Source organism: Cavia porcellus, unplaced genomic scaffold (assembly GCF_034190915.1).
Source record: "Cavia porcellus strain 051 isolate PalLab524CR breed Dunkin Hartley unplaced genomic scaffold, mCavPor4.1 scaffold_26, whole genome shotgun sequence".
Classification (NCBI taxonomy): domain Eukaryota; kingdom Metazoa; phylum Chordata; class Mammalia; order Rodentia; family Caviidae; genus Cavia; species Cavia porcellus.
The window spans coordinates 6,407,669-6,422,353 of record NW_026947509.1 but is presented as its reverse complement, the minus strand read 5'-3'; the positions used below and the strand labels follow the sequence as shown (position 1 = coordinate 6,422,353).

General features: G+C 51.4%; 1 long non-coding RNA gene across 1 annotated transcript; it reads left to right on the top strand.

Annotated features, from left to right (window-relative positions):
• Nucleotides 1–5,669: 5,669 nt before the first annotated feature.
• Nucleotides 5,670–11,908, top strand: LOC106028646 (uncharacterized). Its single transcript, XR_001202256.3, has 2 exons — nucleotides 5,670–6,059; nucleotides 10,557–11,908. It is a non-coding gene; the product is annotated as an uncharacterized LOC106028646 (long non-coding RNA).
• The last annotated feature ends 2,777 nt before the right edge of the window (nucleotides 11,909–14,685 follow it).

Genomic DNA, 14,685 nt, shown 5'->3' with positions numbered 1-14,685 from the left:
AAGAAAGAAAGAAAAAACACAAACAAAAACCAGGCAAATAAACAAAAAAAGGCAGCAGAACCCAGCAGCACTGCAGGGGGATTTGACAAAACCATCAAAGAGCGGATTAATCCAGCAGATGTGCCTCTGCCTCCACACCTGTAAGACGGCAAGCCGGGCAGGGCCATCGGGTGCAGGAAGGAGTCGTGCGGCCAGTTCCGTCCACGGCTTACGCTCACTCCTACCCGGCAGCACTCTGTGTGGTGATGTGTTATTGTTATTCTCCAGGTTCAGCATTCCTCATCTGAGTGCTGAACTCATCAAGAACCACTGACCCCTGACAGACACGGAGACCCAAGCTCTCCTCTGCCTCTGAGCCTGGGCCCTAGTACTCCCAACTGGAACGTGTGGTTATCTTGGGCAGGTGACGTCCTCACACGGAACCCGAGTGGATGGACTTACCCTGTCACAGGCGGTGGCAGATGGGCACAAGCCCGGCCTGTGAAGTGCGTGGTAAAGGAGCCAGGCAGTGAGTGCTTCTACCCTGGAAGAACTGTTCGTTATCTGGCTATCACAGAAACTATTGCCCATGTAACTGATTCAGAATGGATCTGGCCCAGGTGACCGTGTCCAGGCACTGCCCTCATCTCTGTGAGACGGCTGCTCTCAGGTGGACCGCTGGCCCTGCGCTTCCTGCACAGGCAACAGGAGGTGCCTAGAAATTCATCGCAGGAAGTAACCTCCTGCAGGCGCCTCCTGACCTCACCACTGGCCCTCTTGACCTCACCCCTGGCCGGGACTCGGAGCTGGGTACTCTCCCAGCTCGGAGAGTGGCCGGTACTCGGAGCTGGGACGGTTTCCTTGCTGCCCTGCTTCTCCACCCAAATCCATTCCCCCAGATGCTCACTCATCTGGGGAGCTTGGCGAAGACGAAACTCCTCCACTGCTGTCTCTTGCTATTTGTGTTGCTTTCCCCTATTTTCAATAGTTTTCGTCTGCTGCGCCTATGGTGGTGATGGTTTCCATGGGAATAAGAGCTGCGTCTCTTCACACTCTCCACATGGTCACTTCCCCGATTAGGGACTGGGCTTTTTCATAAATTGCTTTCTCATTTGATTGTTTAAAAACCTGGTGTCAGATGGACTGAAACTATAGTAAAAGCAAGTCAAATTTATCGTGCAAAGGATTTTAAGGTTTTCTCAGTGCAAAAATGTTATATACATTTATCAAGATCTCGGGGAAAATTTAGGTGATAAGAGTATTGTATGAAATTAATAGATGGGATTGAAGGGCTCTGTCTGTTCTTAGAGACATCTTAATGGTCAAGTTGCCTTGGAGTTGTTAGCTAGTGGATAATTAAAATGTTGTCAGGATGAATTCAAGGCCAATTAGTTTGGCTGCAGATTTGCAAAAAATCCTGAATCCATGACTGCCAACAAGGGCAACTGAGATGGTTTTATTTTCATACTAAAACAGTTCAGTGTGCTGCCCCGAGTGTGAGCTTTCTAGATAACAGTAATTTGGCTTTCACTTCCAAACTGGAAGTGTGACCTAACAATACATGCACCCAATAATGGGGGCCCAGAAAAGATGACATAGACCAACTACCTGACATCTGTTTATGCTTTATTACTTTTGAAACAAATTTTGAGGCTCTTTTACCCCAATTGCGGGGCCTATGGGCTACTCAAAACTTTTAATGTAGCCGTAGTTATCTCTACTTCAAATGAATTGATTTAGGAATTCAGAAAGTTGACATTTTTCTACCAAATTGTCCATTATTTGGTCAAAGCGAGTTGCCCAGTCTGCCTCCCTGAGACCGTCCTGCTGTGTCCAGGCCTGCCATTGCCCACGCCCAGCTGCCAGTCTCAGGGCCAGGGTCATACTGGGCTGGTGCAGTCCCTGCCGCAGGCTGGCTGGCCGTGTGGTGGCCGGCGTGGCACTGTGCCATGGCCCACCAGCTCCTGGGCACAGCCCAGCATCTTTCTTCAAGTCCTTCTCTCCAAATTGACCCTTCTGCTCTCCCTCTCTTGGGTGCTTCTCCAGCCTGGGTCCTCCTGCCTGCTTGTACTTGTGTCCGGCAGTGGCAAGGGTCACCAGGCTTGGGAGCAGGGGAATCCTCCGGAGAGCAGCCATGTGCTGAAGGCTCAGCCCCAGCACATCAGAGGCAGGGAGCCTTTGGGTGGGGAGGTCATTGGGTCGTCCAAGTCACAACCTTGAAGGAGCAGCCCAGGCCCTTCCTGTGTCTCTGTCACTCAGTGATGAGGTGAGTAATTTTGGTCTGCCAAGGGCTCCTGCTGCAATTTGCTGCCTGGCGGCAGGCTCAGAACCATGGGGCCAATGGATCAGGACCGGAAGCTCCTCAGGGTGACCTTGTGAGCCAAGGATGGTTGTCTCAGGTGCTTGTTACAGCACTGTGAAGCCTGCTAAGCAGCGGGAGCTCTGTCCATGCCTTCCAGGAGCATCTCCCCACCCAGGACCACACTCAGTGATGCTTTTGGGTGGAAACTGCACTCCCCTAAAGTGTATTTGGTTAAACAAATAGGCTTTTTCTTTTTCTTTCTTTCTTTTTTTTGTTGGTACTGAGGATCAAACCCATAACCTTGTGCTTGCCAGGCAGGCACTTATGCCACTGAGCTAAATCACTGGTCCTGACTAACCTGTAGTTGCCTTTTGATTATTAAATTAATCCTGACTCCCTAGGAATATTTAAGTCCCTTTAGCATCCAAGCAAATTTTGGGGAAATATATAATAAAGCAAATAGATAAAATAAATTTCAGTGATTTCTTATACATTTTCAAACTAAGCTCTCTCAAGAAATTGGAAATATTAGTGGACGTTATATTGTGGGTAACATAGATTCCAAGACATTTGAATTAAAATATTCTACTGCTTAATGAAACATATTATTTTTGCCACAATTAACAGTTCATCTTCACTGTTAATTTACACTAACACATAACCTTTCATGCACCATTCCCTCTACATCCCCAGTCCTCCAACACGACGTTGGCTGTAAAATCTTCTCAGAGAGACTTAGCCATGCTGACCCAAATGATTAATAAACTCTGGCTTCTCTTCTCTATGGAGGTAGTGATATAGCCAGCCCTTCTTCCTAGAACATTTTCATCTTTTTTTTTAAAGGCTGCAAGACAGCATTCCGGTCCATGAGCTGTCGGCTCATGGGTTTCCTGTGGAGAGGGGGTTTCTCGGGGCCATACGAAGGTGAGGGAGCTCAGAGACACTTTCCCTTCTTAAGGCAGGCGAGCGTCAAGGTCACTGTTTGGAACCCAGGCTGTGACCTGAAAAGTGGGTCTTCTATCCACAGCCTTAGTCTATTTTCTCCTCCTCCCTGAGGATGCCTGGGCTGTTACCCAAGCGCACAGGGAAAGAACCAGGCAGCCTCAGAAATTATCACCTGTAATAGTGATGAAGTAACAGTGATGAAGTCTCACTGGCCTCCTGGCTGGGTTTGTGTTCCTTTTGGAGAAGTCGCTCAGGAGGCTGCCACAGATAGTAATCTACCTAGAGATAAGAAACACATTGTGTATCACTGCTTTCTCTCCAAACTGCAATCAATTACAATTGGGTCTACAGTTTGGCTATAATTCCCTTCCCAACTTGTCCTCCCCACAGTTCCCTGAAACACTGATGGGGATGGATTGTTCCTGGTGTGGTCACATGGGTGTGCCGTTTACCTGGTCACTTAGTTCTTCATCTCTGTTGAAGGGTGGTGACCTCCTACTCTGCCTCTCTTAGGTCAAGCATGGACAAGGTGATCAGTCAGCTCACGTGAGGTCAGTATTTGGTCATCTCAGCGGGTGACCTGCTACCTGGTTACCTGATTGCCTATTTGATCATTTGATTTGGATTTTGTTGTCAAGATAGAAAAGAAAAGCTTTGTCAGCTAGCTCATGACCTTTCGGACATGGGAGCAAGATTTTTTTGGTGTGGTTTCAACAAATGCTATGGCAGCAACCTGGGCTATGTGGGAATGTTTCCCAAGTATTCCAGGAAGGCACTGGATCCTACATAACAACCTCTCTCAAGATGGAGCATTTACCCCAGAGCCAGGTGAGAACAGCCCAGCGCCTTCACACACACAAGCACAGCCAGGTCCCGCATGGCCCATAAGGCAGGCGACCACTGCCATCCCCGCTTTACAGACAGGGAAGCTGAGACACACTGAGTGCCTGACTTCATCTAAAATGGCACAGCCGCCACCAAGTGGGGTTGGGATGTGAGCCACGGCCGGTGCCTCTTATCTCTTATGCTCATCTCAGGAGCCCGAAGTGAAGCAGTCACAGCAAGCCCCAGCTGCTTTGGGGGTCAACACCACCTGCTTTGATGCAGGAGAGTCATGTGGCCCAGCCATGGGGCCAGAGCTCCCCTGCACCCTACACGTGCAGCTATTCTTTCCTAGTCTGCATCTGAGTCACACGTCCCTTCTGTGCTGAACAGTACGGAGATACCTGGCGGGGCCGCCTTCTCGGGGTTCCACTGTGAGGTCCATCCCTGCTCGATGTAAAGCCAGAGCTCTCAGAGGGAGGCGCTGAGCACCACCGGATTTTCCCCTAGTGCCACCTGGACTAACTTCTATTGCTTGAAGGAAGGTTAAGAGCAGGGCTCATAGCACTAACTAGAAGTGTCTCGCATCCCTACTCATAAATCATGGAATTTCCCAGGCAGGGCTACACTTTGCTGTGGCAGGAATGACCATGGAGTGACTTTGTGGGATTAGCGTCCCACAGTGTGAGTTTCCTTGTCTGTTTAGGGGGTATAGAAATGCAGACCTCTGCATGTTGTGCCTCCAAATCACCACCTGACAGACATCTAATCCTTCTAATAAGTATGTGGGTACACAAACCATCCACAGTTGATGGATGATGCAGAATTCCAGCAGTTTCCAGTTATATGCCATAGGAGTAGAGACCCATTTCTTTTCTAACATGATTTCCTAACTCTTCTGGTTTGGATCATGGCAATCAGTGTGGCTTTGTTTAGGGATATGATGTCCTGAGTGCGAAGTTTACACAGTGCCCATCCATGCTTCCAATTGCAATAAAATAGGATGAGCTTCTCTCCACTCTTCACTAGACTCTCACCTCCACAGCACCAGGAGCTTTTGTTTCGGTGTTTACTGAAGTATCACAAACATCAAGTGCATTGTAGGTGCTCGAGAAATATTAATGGAACAAAGGAATTTATGAAAACACATATCCAAATTTTCAGGAATATTCAATTAGACAACTTCTACTCTGAGCCTTGAGTGGCATGAGACTGGGTTAGAAGCCAGCCGCTTCTCTCCCCTCGATGCTGGGCCAGCACATATCAGTAAGCCACATCCCGGCTGCTGGCCCAGGCTACCAACTGTGTCTGGGCCAAATTCCTGGTCTCTTTGAGATGCAAGTCCCACTTGAAAATCAGAGCTGATAGCAAAGCCACCAGGCAGGTGTGAGGAGTGGGGTCCTCAGAGCACAGGTCTGACCTGCTGGGGTCCGGCTAAGATCCAGTGAGGTCAAGTGTCCTCCCAGCTTTGCCCACGGGGAAGGAAGAGGACAGTGACCGGCCACAGGTTGTCTGGAATGGGGGCCGCTGGCTGTCTCACCACTCCAGGATGCCCAGGAAGGCTGTGCGGGAGGATGGCGAGTCCAGGGAGCTTCCCTGACAGATGGTCGGCAATGAGGAAGGAAATGGGGGTTACCTGTCTGGGCCTGGGGGATCTGTCCGTCTGGCAGGAGTGGGAGTGTGGGAACTGGAGGAAGCGCTGCGAGGCGGGTGATGACACACTCAGTGACTTTTGAATGTTATTTATAGCAGACAGCTTCAGTCATAGCAATTTCCATTGCAACTTTCCTCTGGAATGCCTTGGGCGGGGCCATGGCACTTCACTCTCCTTTCTGGAAGAGGACGGAGCCTGTTCCTGTGCTGACAGTGTGTTCTGTGGGTGCGGCGGAGTTGGATTCTGATAAGCACCCCTGTCTGGTGGCACGGGCTCCTGCAGTCTTACACAGCCAGCTGGAGAGCATTCTGGACCGGGAGGAGGACTGGCTCGGAGGTTCACCAGGCAGCCTTGCAGGTTCGCAGCAGAGCCCAGCCCAGCTGCCAGCACAGATGGGCTGTGTGGGAAACTCCTCCAGGCCAATGTGTGTGGGTGGTGGGTGTGAGGGACAGACAGAACCTCTGGGGTGATGTCCCCAGGGAGAGCTGGCGCTGCTGGCCGCTGTGACTATAGAAAGAGCGAGCGTGAGTCTGGGCAGGACACGTTCCCTTTAGGACTCCGAAGAATAGGGCGCTGGGGTGCTGGCGTTTGGTGGACCCTGTTCCAGCTGCCACTTTGGTGCCATCCAGTCGTCTGTGTGCAAAGGGTTGTTGCTTCCACTTGCGATGTATCTCAAGCCAGAGGTTTGAGGAGGAGTAAAAATGCTTTTGATTATGAATGACCAGGGGACGATGACTTGATTCTTCCATTCTGTCATCGTGCAGTAGGAATTGGCCACCACGGGGGTTTCGAGAACTGAGTCAGCAGAGGCAGCTGGGAGAGGAAGGGTCAGGCAGCCCTGTGGACACGAGAAGGTCCCAGGAGAAGGCTAGAGGACCAAGCGAAGAGAGGAGAAGGCAGGGGAGGGTCTGGGATTTCTTCCCTTGTAGCAGACTACAAGGGCACCTCTCCTGGAGTTCAGAACAACTGCTGAAATGTTAGTTAAATTAAGTCTATTTCCATGTGCTGATAGGTAGGAAGCTGGCTATGGTATTCCCTTCTCTCTTCAGTTGGCTCTAAGCAATGCAAATAAGGCCAGCTGAAGCACTGCCGTGTAATCTTTAAGGCCAACCTGACAGCCTCCTGTTTCCTGCACAGCACTCTCTGTAAAAGATAAGCTCAGAGGGATGGCAGAGCCATCAGCTCCAGGAATGTCGGCTGGGTACAAGCCTCGAGATAAAGAGACTGACTTCCCAGGGCACAAAAGTTTACATTTTGGAACCTGAAGCAACAGCCTCCTAAACCATTCAAAGGGTACCCTAACTGAGTTATGCAGATTGATCCTTGATCCACTTCCTTCTCCACAAGAAAAATGAGTTCTGGCAGAGGCCTTGGGTCAGGCCTTTGTCCACACATCCTCATGGGGATTGGGCTTAGGATCCCGTGGCTGCCCTTAAATTTGCACATGTTTTGGTGCCTTTACTCTTGCCTTGGGTTGCATTGGAGGTGGTAGATCGGAATTAACCTGCCAGGGTTCCAATAACATCTCAATGGCATTACAAATATAACTCTTTAGATTATGAGGTGAACTGGAAAAAGGATTACAATACACAGTATTTGGATTACAATGTATAATATTGGGATTTCAATATTCCCTCACAGCAGAGCCCCAGCCAACAAAGACGGGCTCAGGCCAGGCGCCAAGGTGTCCACACCTGTACCTGTCCACCAAGGACCGGGCTCCATAGGAACGGGCACCTGGTAGGTGTGGAAGGAGTAGAATACAGATCACCAGACCATCGGGACTGAGCTAGGCTGGGCGGGCAGGGCAGCTGTCCTCAGGTGGTAGTACGGACCCCTGGATGTGAGGGCAGTCCTGCTTGCAGCAGCAGTGATGAGGTCTGGACCCCAGCAGCAGGGGACTTTGCTGTCCATGTCAGGAGACTCCCAGGCTGTGGGGCGAAGCCTCCAGTTACAGCTGAGCGAGTGCCCAGTGCTGCAGCACTGGAGCTGGCAGAGGAATCAGCTCTGGCTGAGCCCTGGAGGTGGCCCCCTACGGGCTCTTATCTGGGGCTCCACTGGCACCGAGTCCCCCCAGTAGAGGATACAGGCGGTCTGCTCAGGGACACACAGCATTGCAAAGGATGTGGAGAGTTTGAAAGCTGCAAGGGGTTTGAAAGACCATGGAGCCGACCTCCTGGGCAGACAGGGAGCCCAGCCTGGGAGGAGATTTCTGACCCGATGGGTGAGTCCAGGGTGCTTTCTCCGTCCTATGTTTCGTTTTGTGCCCCAAGAGACTCCCCTCCCCTCCAGAGCCCCTGGAGGCTCTGCTGGTCGCATCGCCATCTCTGATACACCCAATGATTCCTGGCCACTTGGTCTCACACAGGGAACGAAGAGGAGAGTCTGTCCTGTTAGGCGGGGTCTTAAGAAGGGAGCGCTCTGGAAGCTCCTGCTCCGGGTGCCCTCCTGGGAGCATCGTAATCAGCTTCCTTCTCTCAGGGTCTCGTCTTCCAAACTCCACCTTGGGAGCTGCAGCCGTACTTCTCTAACACTGCTTCTGCCCAGGCCTGGCCTGGGTGGAGTGGGTCCTGGGGGGCTGGCTCTCCAGGCAGGGACGCGGCCTGGACAGGAAGGGCCTTCCCCTCTGAATTTACAGTGCCACAGTGGAACGGTCACCAGGTGAGCTCTTTGAAATGGGGGACCCACGCCTAGAAGGAAAACTCAGCCATGTCAGCTAGTGCCTGCAGGGCACACTGGCTGGACACCAAGTGGACACGTTCTCATCACCAAAAGGAGAAACTCTTCCAATACACATCTCCAAAACCGGGCGTGGTGGCCCATGCCTGGAATCATAGCACTCTGGAGGCTGAGGCAGGAGGATTATTGCAAGATGGAGACCAGTCTGGGTTACAAAGTGAGTTCAAGGCCAGCATGAAACACATACTGTCTGCAAAAGAAAAAAAGCAAGCAAGCCAGTTCCGGCGGGGATTCTGAGACAGCCTCAATAACCAACCAACTGCTTGTGAAGAGCAGGCGCATCCCCTGCCCAGCAGGGACTTCTCTGAGCCTCGGTCTGGAATTCCTACTCTGCACCCACTCTGTGCCCAAGCCCCACTTCCACCATGAACAGCATGGGCCAGAAATGGCTCAGGGAAGCTGGGAGGCAGGCAAGGCAAGCTCTGGAAGCCCAGTCACAAAGGGCTGCTGCTCCCAGGGTTGTCACCATCCCCCAAGACCCCAGGACACTGGGCACAGGTCAGCCCTGGCCCTGCTAGCCGATGGGCCTTTCTGTGGGAACAGTCTCAGTTCAGAACTGATGCTGCTGTGAGCTGCAGGAATGAAAGATAACCATGCAGGGCACTGGGCCCTCGGGCCAGGGCCTCTGCCAGGTGCAGACTGGCCTGACGGGGCACCAGGAACGGGTCGAGGCTGGTCAGTGTTCCCCACCCTGCTGGGAGTGCTGAGTCCCAGGACAGTGTCCCACGGTGTCCTGTTCAGGCTGGGCTGTCACCTGACTGGACTCAGGTGAGTCATGCCTGGGCTTGGCACCCAGGTCTCACACCTGTCCTGAGTGGCCCTGTCCCTTCCTGTGACTGCCTGTCATCCTGCTCTCCCCTAGGTGGCCGCACTCAGGTGATCACGGTTGTACATTGTGCACTGTGGTCTCCATGGTTTCTGTTTGATATGAGGTGATGTTGCTGGAGGCACAGAACTTTCTCTGGCTCTGGCTGCAGCCTGTTCCCCTCTCGTCCCACGTGGTCTGCAGTGCGGCCAGCGCCAAGGCAGCCAGTCCCCTTTCCTGGACGTGATTTCCAGGTGATCACAGCATAGGGTCAGGGCAGAGAGAGACGGTGGGTGTGAGGACAGGGTGTGGGTGTCCATAGCCAGCCCTGGGGACAGGTACAGCCCTGGAGCCCAGGACACGCGTTGAGGACGGCTGAGAGGAGTTTCGGGGCTTCCTCTTTCCAGAGTTCCGGTGGTGCACACAGAACTCCTGGACTATCTGTCCCCCTCTGCGTGGCCCTGGACATAGTCACCATTTTCTGCAGCTCTGGGGCCTGGCTCCCTCTGACATGGACACTGTGTCCTCAGTCACACGTGTTTGTGTCCTGACTCTGGCTTGGGGTTGTGGGCATTCCGCATGTGAGCTGCTAGGACAGTGAGGGCTGGACCGTGAGGGGAAGAAGGCCAGTGGGGTGTGTGCTGCGGGGCCCGCCTGGGTTCTGAACCTCAGTGGGAAAAGGATCAGCAGGAACAAGGTGCAGGAGGAGCGGCGTCCCTCTGCGGCTCACATGGAGTGGAAGGCCTCACCGTCACGGCATCAGCTGCACACAAGCTCTGCCTAATTAGACTCTCACTGCCCACCCACAGCCTCCATGCCCACCAGGATGCCCGAGTGGCCAGTCGAAGTCGGTGGCACACCCGGAACTCGTTGTGTTTCTGTTGTCCCATCCCTTATCTGCCTTCCCAGGCCCAGCCTCCTAAAGGCCACTCTCCTTAAGTTCTTGCATGGAGGCTTCTTCATCTTTGAAGTCACCTCTGACTTGTGGGGGAGACTAACGTACCCCCTTTCCCATGTTCTTACTGTAGTGTGGTCACAGATGCATTTTGTTTTCTTAATTTGGTGCTATCATGGTGGGGTGGAGGCCTCTGGGAAGAGGGGCGAGATTTTCATCTCCAGGACTCAGCTTTCAGCACTGTGCTTAGCATGTAACAGGTGCTCAATAAACACTTTAAATGGAATGAATGCATGAATGTATGAATGAATGTATAAATGAATGTGTGAAAGATGCGTGAACAAGTGACAAACCAATCCCGAAACCAAAAAACAAAATCTGAACCCTTTCCTCTGCTTTTGAACTTTCCTCTTAGTGTGTGTCGCTCATCAACGTGAAGACAACTTTTAACGCCCATCAGTATGACAGGTGGCAGAACCCCTGAATCAGAACGGAAGCCCTTGGTTGAGATGAGGATGCCCTGGTTCACGTCTGGCTTCTGCGGTTTCTCATCCTCGCAACAGTGACTCTACAAACTGAAGTCCTCTGTATACTCCTCCTCCTTTCTGTGCGCCCAACACCTATTTCGCAGACACTTCTAGAACATGCCCAGCGTCCTCGGTTTGTGTTAGGTGGACCTCACTGCACGTGTCCGAGGCTCGCTGCGAAGAGGGAGTAATGCATTCTACAGGAAGCAGTTAACTGGCACACAGAGATGGCTTGGCCAGTGGCCACTGATTCCTATTGTTTTGGGGTTTTATTTTACTCCTTGAAATGATCGTTCTTAACATTTTTAATGTCAAATGCCCCTTCAGGGTCCCCATGCATAGACACAAACTTTAAAAAGTGATTTCAAGAGAAACCTAAAATACGAATAAAGAGCAAACTAAAAGATAACAGGAAGAGGCAGGTAGATCTTAAGGGAAGAGGATCAAGGGATAGGATGTGTGGTGTGCTGGTTCCAACTCCCCACGGGGAAAGGGAGCATTTTATGTAGTATGAATGTGTGCTCAAAAAAAGATTTTAAAAAGAATTTCCAAGGAGCTTCCAAGGCAGCTCATGGAATCTGCGTTCTAACTGATTGTACCAGAATAGAAGAAGCAAGAAAGATACACTACTGGAACTGTATTTCTCTTTTTAAAAAAAGGCAGAGATGTGAACTGCAGTTTTAGTCGCCCATAACTGAGTAAAGGACCGCAGATGCCCCGAGCACCTTATATCTCTGGTAAAACGCCATCATATGTGGGTAACAGGAAGAAGAAACTGTTGATAGATCTGTAAAAATCAACCTAAGGAGTCATCCTACTTTACGGAGGACCCCATATGCCCAGCAGGGTACCCTGTCCAATCAGCCATTCATGGATTTCAAGATGGCCAAAGCCAATGGGAATTCTTTAGCTGGGCGTCACCTAAACTGGCCAATCAGATCATTCAGTATAGGAAGTTTTAAATTTAAGTGAAAAGGACTGGGGTATTTCTTACTTAAGACAGAGAGGAAATAGCATGTTGTTCAGTAAGTGTGTGCCTGAGAGACAGCACAAGTGTTAAGGACTCCAGCGCTGGGCCCTGTGGCGGTCCCCTCCGCAGCACAGAGAGAGGCTGGGGACGCCTCTCAACAGCGACAACTCAGCGCCCAGCCCTAATCAAGGCTTGCATTGGGAGGAGAACTTAGCTCAGTAGGGGAACACGGAGGTTGTCTTTGTGAATAAATCAATCTCTTAAAACAGTGCCCCCAGGCTCTCTTGATTTGGGAGACTGCGGTGAAAAACACGTAAAAAGCGCGGAGTTTGCTTATCTTAGCAAACGTCCAGCAATTCCCATGTTTTTAGCATTTCAATTTTCAATAACAAAGCTCAGCCATAGGATGTTGAGTTAATTCATAATGAACTTAATTTTTCTTTTCTGATTAGGGGAAGATAAAAACCCTACTTGAACCAACCCTCATTGGGACTGGAATTTTTTAATCAAGCAGAAAATTTTTCTTGAAGGAATTGGCTCCCATATTTGCCCGAATATAGTACTTTTTTTTTTGGTGCAAATTTCACAGCTATAAAAGAATGTCAGAGTTGGGACAATCAAACATCGTTGTAACATTTGACAGTGACAAATTAGATGTTCAGCTCCCTGTCGGTTGTCCGCTGCGTGGCGGAGCCTGCTTACTGCCCCCATTATCCATTCTGTCATTCTTGTGTTGTAAGACATCCCCCCGCCCAGGTTTGACAGGGTGCATGGCTGACCACCAAAAGACTACATCTCCCAGCTCCTTGTGGCTCTGTGTTGTCACGTGGCCAAGTCCCATCAATGAGACAAGAGCAGAAACCATCTGGACAGCGTCCCTGTTGGATGACATGCTGAAAGGAAATGAGAGAGAAGGCCTTATTGCTCTTATTTTCATTCCCAGCATTAGAACGAAGATGAGATAGTAACCCAGTTTTCAGCCTGAGGACCAGAGCTATTACACATTAAATAATTTATTACACCACTGCTCTATAGTGAGTTATCGCAGTTTAAGGCACCCACATTTCCTTTCTCCTGGGGCATGTAGGCCGGGGTCCTGCTCTGCGGCTCCCTGCGGGCTTCAGAGTTAATCACCTCAGGCTTCGCTGGCAAGGACCTTCCTCACATCTGCGTGGTGGGTGGCAATGTGGGGGCCATGTGGACATCCGGCTGGAGTCCTGGTCTTCCACTTCCTGGAGAGGGCAGAGCCAGAGGGCAGAAGTAACCAGGATCCCAGATCCCTTGGAGAGACGCAGCCGCTGCTCTGTCCTAGACTGTTTGCCCAAACACTAGTCTGAGAATGAGAGAAAACTGCACTTATCCCTGACTGTCTGTGTTCTGATCCATTGTGGTCCGGGTGCCCTCTAAGACAGTCCCCCATGACCCTGTCGCCTTGAACCTTTCTTTCTCCCCTCATTCTAAACCTGGCCTCACCAACAGACTGTCTTTCAAAGATACAGCAAAGATGGGATGTCACCTCCATGATGGAGTTCAGAAGATTAGAACGTGCCCCTGCTAACAGACTCGCTCCTTCCCAGGCTTTGATCACACACCGCATAACATTGGAGGGGTCCACATGGTGTGGAAAGAAAGGGGAGCTCTGCTCTCTGGCCAGCAGGAAACCGACCCCTTAGCCATCCACAAGGACCGCAGTGCTATCAGCCACCTTCCCAGGCCAGCCTCACGGTGACTACATCCAGCTCACTTTTCCTTTCCTGGCGCTGTGTACCAATGCCAGGGCTTCGTGAACACAGAGCACTGGCTGTCCAGCCCCGTGTGCACCGTGACTTAGCCTGGCCCGAGATGCAGGGCCAGCTAAGCAGTGAGATTTTGACACAGTTTATTATACAGCAATAGGTAACGATGTCACGGAGCCGTCCCTTTTTTCCTGTGTGATTTGTGTGCTGAAGGCAGAAAGGGCATGTTAAATAGCAGAGAAAGAGCTGGGGTCGCAACTAACGTGAGACCTTGCAGGGCACCTGTTCCAGTGGTCCGTAGACTTGATTTATTAGCAAGCCCAGAGTTGCTGCAGCTCAGGGGAGCGTAACTGGCTGAACTCCCCGAAGAGCTCTAACTAAATCAGAACGCTAATTTGTTAATTGACAAATTGATAAATAAAACTGCCAAGTGGAGTCGACAAATTAGATCTTTCTACATTAGAGTTTCTCAGACTCCTTTCCACGCTGCCTCCTTTCCTCCTTCTAGTCTCTCCCCAGAAAATCTCAAATTAACCCATCACGAATTCCTCACTCAGCTAGGATTCTGTGAGTGCAGCTGCTGTTCCTCTCGATGCGTGGGGAGCATTGATGAGCCCCTGCTTGCTGCCGCCGTGGCCTGGCCTTGATCAGATTTCCAGGTGAACCTGCTTAGCCCCGAGCCACCTGGCCCAGGTGAGCATGGATCTTTCCTCTGGACATCTCTTTGCAGCTCAGTCTCGCTCAGGTGTGAGATGACTTCTCATCTGTGTTCTCTGCAAGTCGGGGGTCAACGCTTTAACTGGACTTTACTCGCCAGTGCCACGGTCTCCAGCACCTCTGTGTCTGTGCCTGTCCTGGCTTGTCCTTGGCTCCCCTACCCACAGGGACAGGCTCTGCCTACAGGCGGTGCCTCACCCGACTGCCCTAGGCCCCTCTTCCTGCATCCTCAGCTCCAGACAGGCGTGAGCCTCAGCTGCACTCTGGTGTCACTTGATTTCTTCCCTCGGGACCTCGCAGCAGGACACCTGTCGAAAGCTGCCTGACACTCGGCAGGAAGCCGCTGCCACAAATGCAACTCAGCCCTCCGAGGGGAGGAGGCTGGAGGAGTTCAGGTGTTCAGTCAGTGTGGCTTTTCAGGAGCACCTGAAATCGGGACAGAACTGTTGATTCTCCACAGTGATCACTCAAGGTGCTCTGGTCCCTAACTCTTCCCTAGCCCTGCCGCCCCCTCCATCGCCCACTCCTAACCCCTGGGAGAAGAAGGCAAAGTCCCCGAATAGCAAGGGCACCACTTGCTCAGGCTTTGCTTTC